General features: G+C 38.7%; 1 protein-coding gene across 1 annotated transcript in view; it reads right to left on the bottom strand.

Moving 5' to 3' along the window:
* Nucleotides 1-15,667, bottom strand: part of CNTN5 (contactin 5) — an 807,282-nt gene that overhangs the window by 174,448 nt on the left and 617,167 nt on the right. The window lies entirely within an intron of this gene.

Genomic DNA, 15,667 nt, shown 5'->3' with positions numbered 1-15,667 from the left:
AGAAGTGAGGTGAAGGTTTTTAGGGGCTGGGAGAGACTTTGGAAACTTAAATCAGCATTCTTGCATTCAGGATCAAGTCACACTTATGTCCTGGTCCCTAGACTTCTCCATAAGTTTCTGTCTAGCCCTGCAGATGTCTTGCTTCTCACTTCACACCTGGTTACTAAATCTCTGCTTTGTTAATCTGTCCAGTAGCCCAGTTCATGTAGGACATCATTGTGATTATCCCTCTCTTGTAGGAATTTATTATTGACTTATTTTGCCTATCTTCATTTTGGGGCCATTTTCTGGACCCCATATTTGTTATTTCATTATATTTTTATTTATTTTTGGGACAAGGTCTTGCTCTGTCACCCAGGCTGGAATGCAGTGGTACAATCATGGCTCGGTGCAGCCTCAACCTCCTGGGATCAAGAGATTCTCCCACCTCAGCCTCCTGAGTAGCTGGGACTACAGGCATGCACCACCATGCCCAGCTAATTTTTGTATTTAGTTATTTATTTGTAGAGATGGGCTTTGCCATGTTGCCCACGATGGTCTCAAACTCCTGGGCTCAAAGAATGTACCTGTCTTGGCCTCCCAAAGTGCTGGGATTATAGGCGTGAGCCACCATTCCCCGCCTGGACCCTCCATATCTATGTTTGGCTTACTTGTCAGATACTACACAACTTAGTTTAAACTTTTACAAATAGACTGCTTGCCTGGAAGTACCGTCTATTTACCCATTGCAATATTATCTAGTGGTCTTTGATTTCTAGATTACATTGTTTAACAACAGAAATTTATTTCCTCACAATTCTGAAGACGGGACAGTCCAAAATCAGGTGCAAGAATGGCTGGGTTTGGGTAAGGGCTGTCTTCCTGGCTTACAGATTGCTGCCTTCTCACTGTGTGCTCACATGGCCTTTCCTCAGTGCATATGTGTGGCAGAGAGAGAGAGGTTTCTCTTCCTCTTCTAAAACATCACCAGTTCTATTGGATTGGGAGCCTATCCTTATGAACACATTTAATTTTAATTATTTCTTAAAAGCCCTACCTCAAATACAGTTAAATTGAGGGTTAGGGCTTCAACATATGCATTTTGGGAGGACACAGTTCAGTCCATTGCACGTCCTTCCTCTGCTTCCACAAATTCACAAGTGAAGTTAGGAATCATTTTTCCCCTTAATGTGTTGTGTACTTGTAGGAAGCCAGGAAATAAATACCGAGACCTCACTCTTCTTTTTCACTTCCACTGCCTCATTCTCAGGGACAAGGGAGCCCACTGATGTAGTTCTTAGGGGTCAGTCTCTTGGGGCATACTGCAGAGTACTGAAGGGTGGAGAATGAATCTGGAGAGAAGAATGGAGGATACCTGATCAGGGTGTGTCACAATAGTTGCAAAAAGCTACAAATGAATTCTTAGGCTTAAGGAAGTTGAGAGAGTAGAACTTATCCAGTAAAACTTCATTTTACACATCAAAGAACAAAACCCCCCAAAAGTTAAAATGACTTGATTGAGCCCATGACTTATGTATGAGTCAATTTTCACACTGGTATAAAGATATACCTGAGACTGGGTAATTTATGAAGTAAAGAGGTTTAACTGACTCACAGTTCTTCATGAATGGGGAGGCCTCAAGAAACTTATAATCATGGAGAAAAGGGAAGCAAACATGTACTTCTTCACATGGCGGCAGGAGAGAGAGAGCCAAGGTGGGAAGAGCCCTATATAAAACCATCAGTCCTCATGAGAACTCACTACAAATCATCAGACCAGCATGGGGGAAACCACCCCCATGATAAAATCACCTCCCACCGGGTCCCTCCTTCAACATGTAGGAATTACAATGTAGATGAGATTTAGGTGGGGATACAGAGCCATACTGTATCAACTTACTAATAAGAAATATAATTTGTAAATGATTCCTATGTATCATATGTAAGCACTTTAGAAAATAGAAAAGTAATAGTTTTCCACTGCTGCATAACAAATAGCTATTAATGAACTAAACATTCATTTATTCTTTTGGTTAGAAGTCTGGGTGGGTGGACTTAATTGGATTTTCCGCTTACAGTCTCAAAAGGTGTTGGCCAGGCTGGGCTCCTCTCTGGACACTCAGGAGAGGAAGTTGCTTCCAAGTTCATGCCTGTTGGCAGAATTTGTCTTGTATGTGTCCCTGTTCCCTTGCTGTCTGTCAGATGGGTGCTGCTTTCAGCTTCTGGAAGCCACTTGCATTCCTTGGCATACATCCTCTTTCACCAGATTAGATTTCTTTTTGGTATCATATCAGGGTGGACATTATATCATAGAATCATTAATTAATCATTAATTAAGACCCTATGTTTTAAAGCAGGATAGGGCTGTTCAAATTACTGACACTGACTACTCTATGTGTGATCTTAAGGAAAGTTTCTTAATCTCCTTCCTAAATATGAAACTGTCATAATATCTAACTAGTTCTTTAAAAGTATTGACTAGATACTATATGTAAATGTACTGTAGTGGCATGTGATATACGTTAAATTTTACTCAAAATATAAGTGAAATGTGTGATAAATGTTGAAAAAGGAAATAGTAGAGAGTGCCAGGAAATAACACATAAACCTCAGCTATTTACGGAAGTAGTTAAGTCTTTTCTCAGGGAGTAATATTTGAGCTGAGAACTGAAGGGTGATTGATTTGAGCTTATCCTGCTTTCAGTGTGGGAAAGCAGGGGGAATTGTATTTGCAAAGATCCTGAGGTCAGAAGGACAAGAAAACCTTGAAGAAATGGCCAATCATGATGGCAACAGAGAGATGGTCAGGGAGGGGCAAAAGATGAGACTGGAGAGGTAGGCGAGGGGGAGACCCTGTAGAACATAGTATCCTGTGAAAATCATTTGTTCTCAATTTTAAGGGCAATGGGAAGCTATTAAAATTTTTTAACAACTTTATTGAGTTATTATAGGCATATAATCGCACATGTTTAAAGTGTATGCTTTGAAAAGTTTTCCTGTATGGATGTAGTCATGAAACCATTACCATAGTGAAGAAAATGAACGTATGCATCACCCTCAGAAGCATCCCTGTGTTCCCTTGCATTCCCCCAGCCCCTTCTAACCCCACCGTTGTCCTAAGCAACTACTGATGTTTCCCATCACTACAAGTTAGTTTGCATTTTTCTACTTTGCATTTTTCTAGAATTTTCTATAAACAGAATAATACGTTATATGCTTTTACTCTAGTTTATTTCACTTGGCATAATTAAATTGAGATTCAACCATGGGGCTCCAATTATCAATAATTCACTTCCTTTTATTGCTGAGTAGTATTCCATTGTGTGTATATACCATAATTTGTTTATCCATTTACCTGTTGATGGATGTTTGGGTTGCTCTCAGCTTAGGGCTATAAAAAATAAAGATACTATGAACATGTGTGCACAAGTCTTCTATGGATATATGCTTTCATTTCTTTTGGGTAAATATTTAAGATTGCAATGACTAGATCAACTTCTTTATGCTTACATTTACCTTTTTAAGAAGCTGACATAATCTTTCCAACTGGTTGTACCACTTTACATTCCTACCAGCAGTGTATGAGAGCTCTTGCAGCACTTCGTATGGTCAGTCTATTTTATTTTAGCTATCATAACAAGCAGGTAGTAGAATCCATTGTGGCTTTAAGTTGCATTTCCCTAATGATCTTGAGCAATTTTTCATATGTTCATTTTCCATCTGCATGTTGTCTTTGGTGAGCTAATTGTTCAAATATTTACCCTTTTTTATCAATTTATTCATTAGATTTAAAGATTTAGAGTTTTTTTTTTCTTTTATTATTATTATTATTATTATACTTTAGGTTTTATGGTACATGTGCGCAATGTGCAGGTAAGTTACATATGTATACATGTGCCATGCTGGTGCGCTGCACCCACCAACTCGTCATCTAGCATTAGGTATATCTCCCAGTGCTATCCCTCCCCCCTCCCCCCACCCCACAACAGTCCCCAGAGTGTGATGTTCCCCTTCCTGTGTCCATGTGTTCTCATTGTTCAATTCCCACCTATGAGTGAGAATATGCGGTGTTTGGTTTTTTGTTCTTGCGATAGTTTACTGAGAATGATGATTTCCAATTTCATCCATGTCCCTACAAAGGACGTGAACTCATCATTTTTTATGGCTGCATAGTATTCCATGGTGTATATGTGCCACATTTTCTTAATCCAGTCTATCATTGTTGGACATTTGGGTTGGTTCCAAGTCTTTGCTATTGTGAATAATGCCGCAATAAACATACGTGTGCATGTGTCTTTATAGCAGCATGATTTATAGTCCTTTGGGTATATACCCAGTAATGGGATGGCTGGGTCGAATGGAATTTCTAGTTCTAGATCCCTGAGGAATCGCCACACTGACTTCCACAAGGGTTGAACTAGTTTACAGTCCCACCAACAGTGTAAAAGTGTTCCTATTTCTCCACATCCTCTCCAGCACCTGTTGTTTCCTGACTTTTTAATGATTGCCATTCTAACTGCTGTGAGATGGTATCTCATTGGGGTTTTGATTTGCATTTCTCTGATGGCCAGTGATGGTGAGCATTTTTTCATGTGTTTTTTGGCTGCATAAATGTCTTCTTTTGAGAAGTGTCTGTTCATGTCCTTCGCCCACTTTTTGATGGGGTTGTTTGTTTTTTTCTTGTAAATTTGTTGGAGTTCATTGTAGATTCTGGATATTAGCCCTTTGTCAGATGAGTAGGTTGCGAAAATTTTCTCCCATTTTGTAGGTTGCCTGTTCACTCTGATGGTAGTCTCTTTTGCTGTGCAGAAGCTCTTGAGTTTAATTAGATCCCATTTGTCAATTTTGGCTTTTGTTGCCATTGCTTTTGGTGTTTTAGACATGAAGTCCTTGCCCATGCCTATGTCCTGAATGGTAATGCCTAGGTTTTCTTCTAGGGTTTTTATGGTTTTAGGTCTAACATTTAAGTCTTTAATCCATCTTGAATTAATTTTTGTATAAGGTGTAAGGAAGGGATCCAGTTTCAGCTTTCTACATATAGCTAGCCAGTTTTCCCAGCACCATTTATTAAATAGGGAATCCTTTCCCCATTTCTTGTTTTTGTCAGGTTTGTCAAAGATCAGATACTTGTAGATATGTGGCATTATTTCTGACGGCTCTGTTCTATTCCATTGATCTATATCTCTGTTTTGGTACCAGTACCATGCTGTTTTGGTTACTGTAGCCTTGTAGTATAGTTTGAAGTCAGGTAGTGTGATGCCTCCAGCTTTGTTCTTTTGGCTTAGGATTGACTTGGCAATGCGGGCTCTTTTTTGGTTCCATATGAACTTTAAAGTAGTTTTTTCCAATTCTGTGAAGAAAGTCATTGGTAGCTTGATGGGGATGGCATTGAATCTGTAAATTACCTTGGGAAGGATGGCCATTTTCATGATATTGATTCTTCCTACCCATGAGCATGGAATGTTCTTCCATTTGTTTGTATCCTCTTTTATTTCCTTGAGCAGTGGTTTGTAGTTCTCCTTGAAGAGGTCTTTCACATCCCTTGTAAGTTGGATTCCTAGGTATTTGATTCTCTTTGAAGCAATTGTGAATGGGAGTTCACTCATGATTTGGCTCTCTGTTTGTCTGTTATTGATGTATAAGAATGCTTGTGATTTTTGCACATTGATTTTGTATCCTGAGACTTTGCTGAAGTTGCTTATCAGCTTAAGGAGATTTTGGGCTGAGACAATGGGGTTTTCTAGATATACTATCATGTCATCTGCAAACAGGGACAATTTGACTTCCTCTTTCCCTAATTGAATACCCTTGATTTCCTTCTCCTGCCTAATTGCCCTGGCCAGAACTTCCAACACTATGTTGAATAGAAGTGGTGAGAGAGGGCATCCCTGTCTTGTGCCAGTTTTCAAAGGGAATGCTTCCAGTTTTTGCCCATTCAGTATGATATTGGCTGTGGGTTTGTCATAAATAGCTCTTATTATTTTGAGATACGTCCCATCAATTCCTAATTTATTGAGAGTTTTTAGCATGAAGGGTTGTTGAATTTTGTCAAAGGCCTTTTCTGCATCTATTGAGATAATCATGTGGTTTTTGTCTTTCGTTCTGTTTATATGCTGGATTACATTTATTGATTTGCGTATATTGAACCAGCCTTGCATCCCAGGGATGAAGCCCACTTGATCATGGTGGATAAGCTTTTTGATGTGCTGCTGGATTCTGTTTGCCAGTATTTTATTGAGGATTTTTGCATCAATGTTCATCAAGGATATTGGTCTAAAATTCTCTTTTTTGGTTGTGTCTCTGCCAGGCTTTGGTATCAGGATGATGCTGGCCTCATAAAATGAGTTAGGGAGGATTCCCTCTTTTTCTATTGATTGGAATAGTTTCAGAAGGAATGGTACCAGCTCCTCCTTGTACCTCTGGTAGAATTCGGCTGTGAATCCATCTGGACCTGGACTTTTTTTGGTTGATAAGCTATTGATTATTGCCACAATTTCAGCTCCTGTTATTGGTCTATTCAGAGATTCAACTTCTTCCTGGTTTAGTCTTGGGAGGGTGTATGTGTTGAGGAATTTATCCATTTCTTCTAGATTTTCTAGTTTATTTGCATAGAGGTGTTTGTAATATTCTCTGATGGTAGTTTGTATTTCTGTGGGATCGGTGGTGATATCCCCTTTATCATTTTTTATTGCATCTATTTGATTCTTCTCTCTTTTTTTCTTTATTAATCTTGCTAGCGGTCTATCAATTTTGTTGATCCTTTCAAAAAACCAGCTCCTGGATTCATTGATTTTTTGAAGGGTTTTTTGTGTCTCTATTTCCTTCAGTTCTGCTCTGATTTTAGTTATTTCTTGCCTTCTGCTAGCTTTTGAATGTGTTTGCTCTTGCTTTTCTAGTTCTTTTAATTGTGATGTTAGGGTGTCAATTTTGGATCTTTCCTGCTTTCTCTTGTGGGCATTTAGTGCTATAAATTTCCCTCTACACACTGCTTTGACTGCATCCCAGAGATTCTGGTATGTTGTGTCTTGGTTCTCGTTGGTTTCAAAGAACATCTTTATTTCTGCCTTCATTTCGTTATGTACCCAGTAGTCATTCAGGAGCAGGTTGTTCAGTTTCCACGTAGTTGAGCGGTTTTGAGTGAGATTCTTAATCCTGAGTTCTAGCTTGATTGCACTGTGATCTGAGAGACAGTTTGTTACAATTTCTGTTCTTTTACATTTATTGAGGAGAGCTTTACTTCCAAGTATATGGTCAATTTTGGAATAGGTGTGGTGTGGTGCTGAAAAAAATGTATGTTCTGTTGATTTGGGGTGGAGAGTTCTGTAGATGTCTATTAGGTCTGCTTCGTGCAGAGCTGAGTTCAATTCCTGGGTATCCTTGTTGACTTTCTGTCTCGTTGATCTGTCTAATGTTGATAGTGGGGTGTTAAAGTCTCCCATTATTAATGTGTGGGAGTCTAAGTCTCTTTGTAGGTCACTCAGGACTTGCTTTATGAATCTGGGTGCTCCTGTATTGGGTGCATATATATTTAGGATAGTTAGCTCTTCTTGTTGAATTAATCCCTTTACCATTATGTAATGGCCTTCTTTGTCTCTTTTGATCTTTGTTGGTTTAAAGTCTGTTTTATCAGAGACTAGGATTGCAACCCCTGCCTTTTTTTGTTTTCCATTTGCTTGGTAGATCTTCCTCCATCCTTTTATTTTGAGCCTATGTGTGTCTCTGCACGTGAGATGGGTTTCCTGAATACAGCACACTGATGGGTCTTGAGTCTTTATCCAGTTTGCCAGTCTGTGTCTTTTAATTGGAGCATTTAGTCCATTTACATTTAAAGTTAATATTGTTATGTGTGAATTTGATCCTGTCATTATGATGTTAGCTGGATATTTTGCTCGTTAGTTGATGCAGTCTCTTCCTAGTCTCGATGTTCTTTACATTTCGGTATGATTTTGCAGTGGCTGGTACCGGTTGTGCCTTTCCATGTTTAGCGCTTCCTTCAGGAGCTCTTTTAGGGCAGGCCTGGTGGTGACAAAATCTCTCAGCATTTGCTTGTCTGTAAAGTATTTTATTTCTCCTTCACTTATGAAGCTTAGTTTGGCAGGATATGAAATTCTGGGTTGAAAATTCTTTTCTTTAAGAATGTTGAATATTGGCCCCCACTCTCTTCTGGCTTGTAGGGTTTCTGCCGAGAGATCCGCTGTTAGTCTGATGGGCTTCCCTTGGATGGTAACCCGACCTTTCTCTCTGGCTGCCCTTAACATTTTTTCCTTCATTTCAACTTTGGTGAATCTGACAATGATGTGTCTTGGAGTTGCTCTTCTCGAGGAGTATCTTTGTGGCGTTCTCTGTATTTCCTGAATCTGAATGTTGGCCTGCCTTGCTAGATTGGGGAAGTTCTCCTGGATAATATCCTGCAGAGTGTTTTCCAACTTGTTTCCATTCTCCCCGTCACTTTCAGGTACACCAATCAGACGTAGATTTGGTCTTTTCACATAGTCCCACATTTCTTGGAGGCTTTGCTCGTTTCTTTTTATTCTTTTTTCTCTAAACTTCCCTTCTCGCTTCATTTCATTCATTTCATCTTCCAGGGCTGATACCCTTTCTTCCATTTGATCGCATCGGCTCCTGAGGCTTCTGCATTCTTCATGTAGTTCTTGAGCCTTGGTTTTCAGCTCCATCAGCTCCTTTAAGCACTTCTCTGTATTGGTTATTCTAGTTATACATTCTTCTAAATTTTTTTCAAAGTTTTCAACTTCTTTGCCTTTGGTTTGAATATCCTCCCGTAGCTCGGAGTAATTTGAGCGTCTGAAGCCTTCTTCTCTCAGCTCGTCAAAGTCATTCTCCGTCCAGCTTTGTTCCGTTGCTGGTGAGGAACTGCGTTCCTTTGGAGGAGGAGAGGTACTCTGGTTTTTAGAGTTTCCAGTTTTTCTGCTCTGTTTTTTCCCCATCTTTGTGGTTTTATCTACTTTTGGTCTTTGATGATGGTGATGTACAGATGGGTTTTTGGTGTGGATGTCCTTTCTGTTAGTTTTCCTTCTAACAGACAGAACCCTCAGCTGCAGGTCTGTTGGAGTACCTGGCCGGCCGTGTGAGGTGTCAGTCTGCCCCTGCTGGGGGGTGCCTCCCAGTTAGGCTGCTCGGGGGTCAGGGGTCAGGGACCCACTTGAGGAGGCAGTCAGCCCGTTCTCAGATCTCCAGCTGCGTGCTGGGAGAACCACTGCTCTCCTCACAGCTGTCAGACAGGGACATTTAAGTCTGCAGAGGTTACTGCTGTCTTTTTGTTTGTCTGTGTCCTGCCCCCAGAGGTGGAGCCTACAGAGGCAGGCAGGCCTCCTTGAGCTGTGGTGGGCTCCACCCAGTTCAAGCTTCCAGGCTGCTTTGTTTACCTAAGCGAGCCTGGGCAATGGCGGGCGCCCCTCCCCCAGCCTCGCTGCCGACTTGCTGTTTGATCTCAGACTGCTGTGCTGGCAATCAGCGAGACTCCGTGGGCGTAGGACCCTCTGAGCCAGGTGCGGGCTATACTCTCCTGGGGCACCGTTTCCTAAGCCCGTCGGAAAAGCACAGTATTCGGGTGGGAGTGGCCCGATTTTCCAGGTGCCGTCTGTCACCCCTGGAAGGGGAACTCCCTGACCCCTTGCGCTTCCCGAGTGAGGCAATGCCTCGCCCCTGCTTCGGCTGGCGCACGGTGTGCTCACCCACTGACCTGCGCCCACTGTCTGGCACTCCCTAGTGAGATGAACACGGTACCTCAGATGGAAATGCAGAAATCACCCGTCTTCTGCGTCGCTCGCGCTGGGAGCTGTAGACCGGAGCTGTTCCTATTCGGCCATCTTGGCTCCTCCCCCTAGATTTTTTTTTTACAGTGTATAAATAACTCATATTTTAGGTGTGGAACATGCAACTATTTTCTACCAGTCTGTGGCATTTCTCAATATTTTTCCAAAAACAGAAGTTCCTCATGTTGAAGTTTAATTTATTGATTTTATTTTATGCATTGTGCTTTTGTCTTATTCAGAAGTATTTACCTAACCTAAGGTCATAGAGATTTCTGTTTTTCTTTTCCCAGAAATGTTATAGTTTTAAATTTGATGTTTATGTCTGTGATACACTTTGAATCACTTTTTGTTTGTGGTATGAAGTAGAATCTTACTATTTATTTATTTTGCAAATGGTTATTCAGTTGCATCGTACTTTGATTTTGAAATGATGAACTTCTATGATCTGGATGTTTGTGTCTCCCTCAAATTCATATGATGAGCCTCTAATTGCCAATGTGATGATATTTAGAGATGGAGTCTTTGGATGGTAATAAGGTCATAAAGATTAGTGCCCTTATAAGAAGAGACATGAAAGAGATTGTTTTCTCTCTCTCTCTGCTCTCTGACAAGTGAGGACACAGAAGGAAAATAGCCATCTGCAAACCAAAAAGAGGGCCTTCACTAGAAACTAACCATCTTAGCATCCTGATCCTGGACTTCACAGCCTCCAGAACTGTGAGATATAAATATGTAAGCAATCAGGCTGCAGTAATTTGTTACAGCTGCCCAAACTAAAACACTGTATTTTCCCACAGACTTTACATCACTGTTAAAAATCAATTGGCATACATATGTAGGTCAAATTCTTGATTCTCTGTTCTGCTGCATTGATTTATCTGTCTTTATGACAAACCCCCACCATTCTGAATACTATAGCATAATGACCTCTCTTGAAGTTTTATAGATTAAGTCCTTTTACTTTACTCGTTCTTTTCAAATTGTTTTGGCTGTTCTGTGTCCTTTGCATTTCCAAATGAATTTAAGAATTAGCTTGTCAATTTCTAAAAAAGGCATGCTGAGATTTTGATTGGAACTTCAGTGAGTCATATAACTCATGAAGAAGATGTATCTCCATTTATTTAGGTCTTCAATTTCTCTAAGCAATGTTTTATAGTTATTGGTCTATAGGTCTTAGACATCTTGTTAAAGGTTTATATCTATATTTTTGGTGCTTTTGTAAAGTATTTATTTAATAAATGAACATTTTGGAGATAATTGTAAGGTCACATGCAGTTTTAAGAAATAAAACAGATTCCTTCTATGCTTTCCTCAGTATTCTCCAATAATATTTTACAAAATTATAGTATAATATCACAACCAGAATATTGATATTTTTATACTCGTTCTTCTTAATTTAGATTTTTCCAGTTTGACTTATTTGTGTGCATTTTAAGTTTTATACAATATTTGTCACCACTTTGGGTTTGTTTATCTACCATCACAAACAAAATATTGAACACTTCTAACTCAACGATTCTTTATTTTCCTTTTTATAACCACACTCATCTTCATCCCACATACTCACCACCATTCGCTTCCTAATTCCTGGCAACTGCTAATTTCCTCTCCATTTATAATATTATTTTTCCATTTCAAAAAAATCTTAGATTAGTGGAATCTAACAGTATGTAACTTTTGGGGAATGGTTTTTTCAGTCAGTTTAATTTCCTTCCTGGAGGCTCATCCAAATTGTTGCATGTATCAGTAGTTTATTTCCTTTTATTGCTAAGTAGTGATCCATGGTATGGATGTACCATAGTTTGCTTAACCATTCAGCTATTGAACAACATCTGGGCAGGTTGTACTTTTTTATAATTACAGACAAAATTGCTACAAGCATTGGTGTACAGATATTTATGTGAACATAAGTTTTAATTTCTCTGGGATAAATGCCCAAGAGTATAATATCTGGGTCATATGGAAATTGCATATGTAGTTTCATAAGAAACAGCCAAAATGTTTTTCAAGGTGGCTGTATCATTTAACATTCACACCAGCAATGTATGAGTGATCCACTTTGTACACATCATCACCAGTTAGCAGTGGGTGATGTTTTAGTTGTTTTGTTTTGTTTTCTGATTGTAATGATGTTGAAAATCTTTTTCTGTGCTTGCTGTCTCTTCATATCTTCTGCTCATTTTCTAATTGGATTGTTTATTTGTACTGTACTGATAAGTGTTGAGAGTACTTTATATATTCTAGATACCAGTTCTTTGTTGGATACGTGATTTGAAAGCGTTTTCTGCCAGTCCGTAGCCTGACCTTTCATCCTTTTTACTTGAGCTTTCACAGAGCAAGAGTTCTTAATTTTGATAAGTGCCAATCTATCAACTTTCCTTTTATAGACCATACTTTTGGAATCATATCTGCCAATTCTTTGTTTATCCTTAGTTCATTATACTTTCCTTGTGTGTGTATATTTTTAAAATTTTTACAATATTACATTGACATTTAAGTCTCTGATTCATTTTGAGGTAATTTTTGTGGAGATGTAAGACAGCTTGAGAGGTTTGTTGTTGTTGTTTGTCTTTGTTTTTGCCTCAGGATATTAAATCACTCTAGCACCATTTTCCAAAAGGCTATCCTTTTTCCATTGAATTACTTTTTTGCTTTTGTCAAAAATCAGTTCAGCATATTTATGTGGGTTTATTTTTGTTATCTGTTTTGTTCTGTTAACCTATGTGTCTATTCCTGTACCAGCATTACACAGTCTTAATTACTGTAGTCATATAATAATCCTTAATATCGGGAAGAATAATTCATTTCACTTTGTTCTTTGTCAAGATAGTTTTGCTAAGAATTTTGCATCTTGATTCTCATGAGATATTGCCTATAATTTTATTTTCTTTTAATGTTTTTGTCTAGTTTTGGTTTAAGCATAATGTTGTCCTTGTATAATGAGTTGGGAAGTATCTGCTCCACCTCAAATCTCTGGAAGAGTTTTTGTAGAGTTGGCATTAATTTTGCCTTAAATGTTTGGTAGAATTCTCCAGTAGAGACTTCTAGGCATAAAGTTTTCTTTGTGGGAAAGATTTAAGCTGCAAATTAAATATTTATAAGAGACATAGGACTATTCCGATTATCTACTTCTTAAATGAGTTCAAAAAGATTTTTAAGCTGAGGAACGTAATTACAAAATATAAATTTCCTTTGTTATTTATGTAAATGCAAATTTGATTCATTAGTTCTGGCTTAGCAATGGATAAATTATTTTTAGTTCAATATGGTTATAATCTAGTCACAAGTGAATTCTAGTATATCATCACCTCTCAGGTATAATCAGGTAAATGCAGGTTTCATTATTATCAGACACTATATGACTCAATAGCTAATTCAAGGGTGTCACGTTTCTTCTCACAGGTTTTTCATATTTTTCCTCCTGGTCATATTTCTATTTGGTTGAACTATAGAAAATTTTCATTATTTGGCTACTTTTATCTTATAAAATGTCAGTTTTACTTGGTTCAACCTAATGGTTTTATAATATTGTGTACCAGTACTCTTACAGTACTGTAGAATAGGAAGGTTATGCTTATGTCAGGAGTAGAGAAGTTTCACATTTATTCCATAGAAGTTTTCTCTGTTGTCTCTGATTGCTTATGTCCTAAACTGGCCCAATATCTGATGCTCATGATCCAAATGCTACAAGTTAAAAATTAAAGCAGTTGAACTCATGAAGCTAGAGAATAGAATGATAGTTACCTGAGGCTGTTGGCAGCATGGGTGTAGAGGATGATGGTGGAGATGAAAATGGTTAACGGGTACAAAAATATCATTAGATACAATGAATAATCTAGTATTTAAGAGCACAACAGGATAACTACAGTTGACAATAATTTGTTGTATATTTTAGAATAACTGACGGAGTACAATTGGAATGTTCATAACGCAAAGAAATGATGAGTGCTTGCCCTGATGTGATGATTACACATTGTATTCCTGTATCAAAACAGGTCATGTACCCCATACGTGTATATGCCTGTGATGTACCCATAAAAATGTAAAAACATGCTATGCACTAAGCAGGTGGCTCTCCCAGCACCTTCAGCAAGTGACATTGAATCTTTGGGATGCCACCCATTGGGGGTCAGCTGGAGAGTTCTTCAATATATCACCTTTGTTTAAGCATCCATGCTGACACCCCTCCAGAGACCAAGACAGAAAAAAATAGAATATCCCAAATCAAACAATGACTTTTAAATTTGCCACATAAAAGCGGCACACAACACTTCTATTCACACTTCACTGGCAAGGCAAATAGTCTCATGTGACCTCAGAACAGCAAGGAAACACAATCTTACTATGTGTGTGGAAGAAAAACCACAACTGTCTGGTGAATAGCATTAATGCTTAGTGTATATCTTGTGCTATGCCATACATGGCAGAAGAGATGAAGGAAGTTTTAAGGTACAATCTTTGTCCATAAAGTCCTAACAATTTAATTGTTCGCATGAGAATTGCAGAATGTTAAAATTATGTATCAAACTATAATTCTAGTGTAGCTCAGAAGGAAAGACCAATAAAAGCTGGAGGAGTCCAGTTACAAGTGGATAAGATTTGATACAGATTTGAAAGAACGAACAGGTAGGAGGAAGTAGATGAAGATTTTAAGAAAAAAGGGAACAAATGAGCAAAGGAGGAGAATTCAAAAGTGAGCATGGTATGTTTATGAGATAGAAAAGAAATGAAACAGACCAGAATAGTGTTTTGCTTTTAGGAAAATGAGTTAATAATGTTTGGAGAGGCATGATGGCAGCTGTACTGTCAGTAGCTACTAATGAACAGCACAAGAAAAGAGCTGCTATTTCCCTTATGGTAGAAGAGGGAGTGGAGCTGAGGGTTTTGCTACAGTGCATTGATAAAGGGTTCATGATCCAGAGAACAGATGGATCCTGAAAACCACCATAAATAATGGTACTCTGCTTTTGCCTCTACTTATTTTCTCTGTACAGGACATAGAGTTCGCTCCTTTGAAATGAGAACCCTGGCAGGTTTTTTTTTTATACCGAGTACAGGATGGGGATGTGGCTATAAACCAGGTCAGAAGAGAGAGAGAACTTGGACCAGAAAAACAGTGGCTACACAGAGGCTGAGAGTATATGATGTCATCTGGGTTGACTATGTAGGCCATCTCCTTCACACCACAGGACTTCCAACAATATCCCCAAAAGAGCACGAATATATTCAATTTAACACTGAACAGAACTTAAAACTCTACGTATACCTCTGCTCCCTGTTTTGGTAGATGAAATAGCCATCTTTTTAAATGGAAAGACAATTATACATGCAGTTTTAATTAAAGGAGATAAGTGCTAAATAGAGACACACCTTTCAGGTGAAAGTGGTATCTAAGCACAGATTTGAAAATGGGAACTAATGGGAATTAGTTCACTGAATGGCTGGAAGTGGAAAAAGAGTGAAGTATTTCAGTCGGATTCATCAACTGCTACTATAGAAACTACACATTGAGTAGTTTCTAAATTCCAGGTACTGTAGATGGCTTCTGGGATAAGATACTGAATATGACCCAGTTCCTACCCTCAGGTACCACAGTGTGAAAGGAAGAGTTAGACAAGTAAACAGGCAATTACTATGTAGTGTAATCAATTCTGGAAAGGGGGAAATACAGGGAGCTACTTGAAACACACAGCAGGGGTGCTGTGAGCACAGTTAGGGAAGGCATCTCAGAGGAGCTGACATCTCACTTGGAGGTTCAAAATTAGTTAGCCTTATCTTTATCCTGGCTTGGGAGGGGAATAGGTAAAATGACCCATGGATAAGCCTATTGAATTTTTTCTTAATTACTTTTCTGAACTCTAGTCTTTGCTCCTTTCCTTCAAATTGCACATTATCTCAGGATTTAATTTCTAAAA

Source organism: Pongo pygmaeus, chromosome 9 (assembly GCF_028885625.2).
Source record: "Pongo pygmaeus isolate AG05252 chromosome 9, NHGRI_mPonPyg2-v2.0_pri, whole genome shotgun sequence".
Taxonomy (NCBI): Eukaryota; Metazoa; Chordata; class Mammalia; order Primates; family Hominidae; genus Pongo; species Pongo pygmaeus.
Note: the sequence above shows the minus strand (reverse complement) of the source record. Positions and strands in the feature narration are given on the sequence as shown.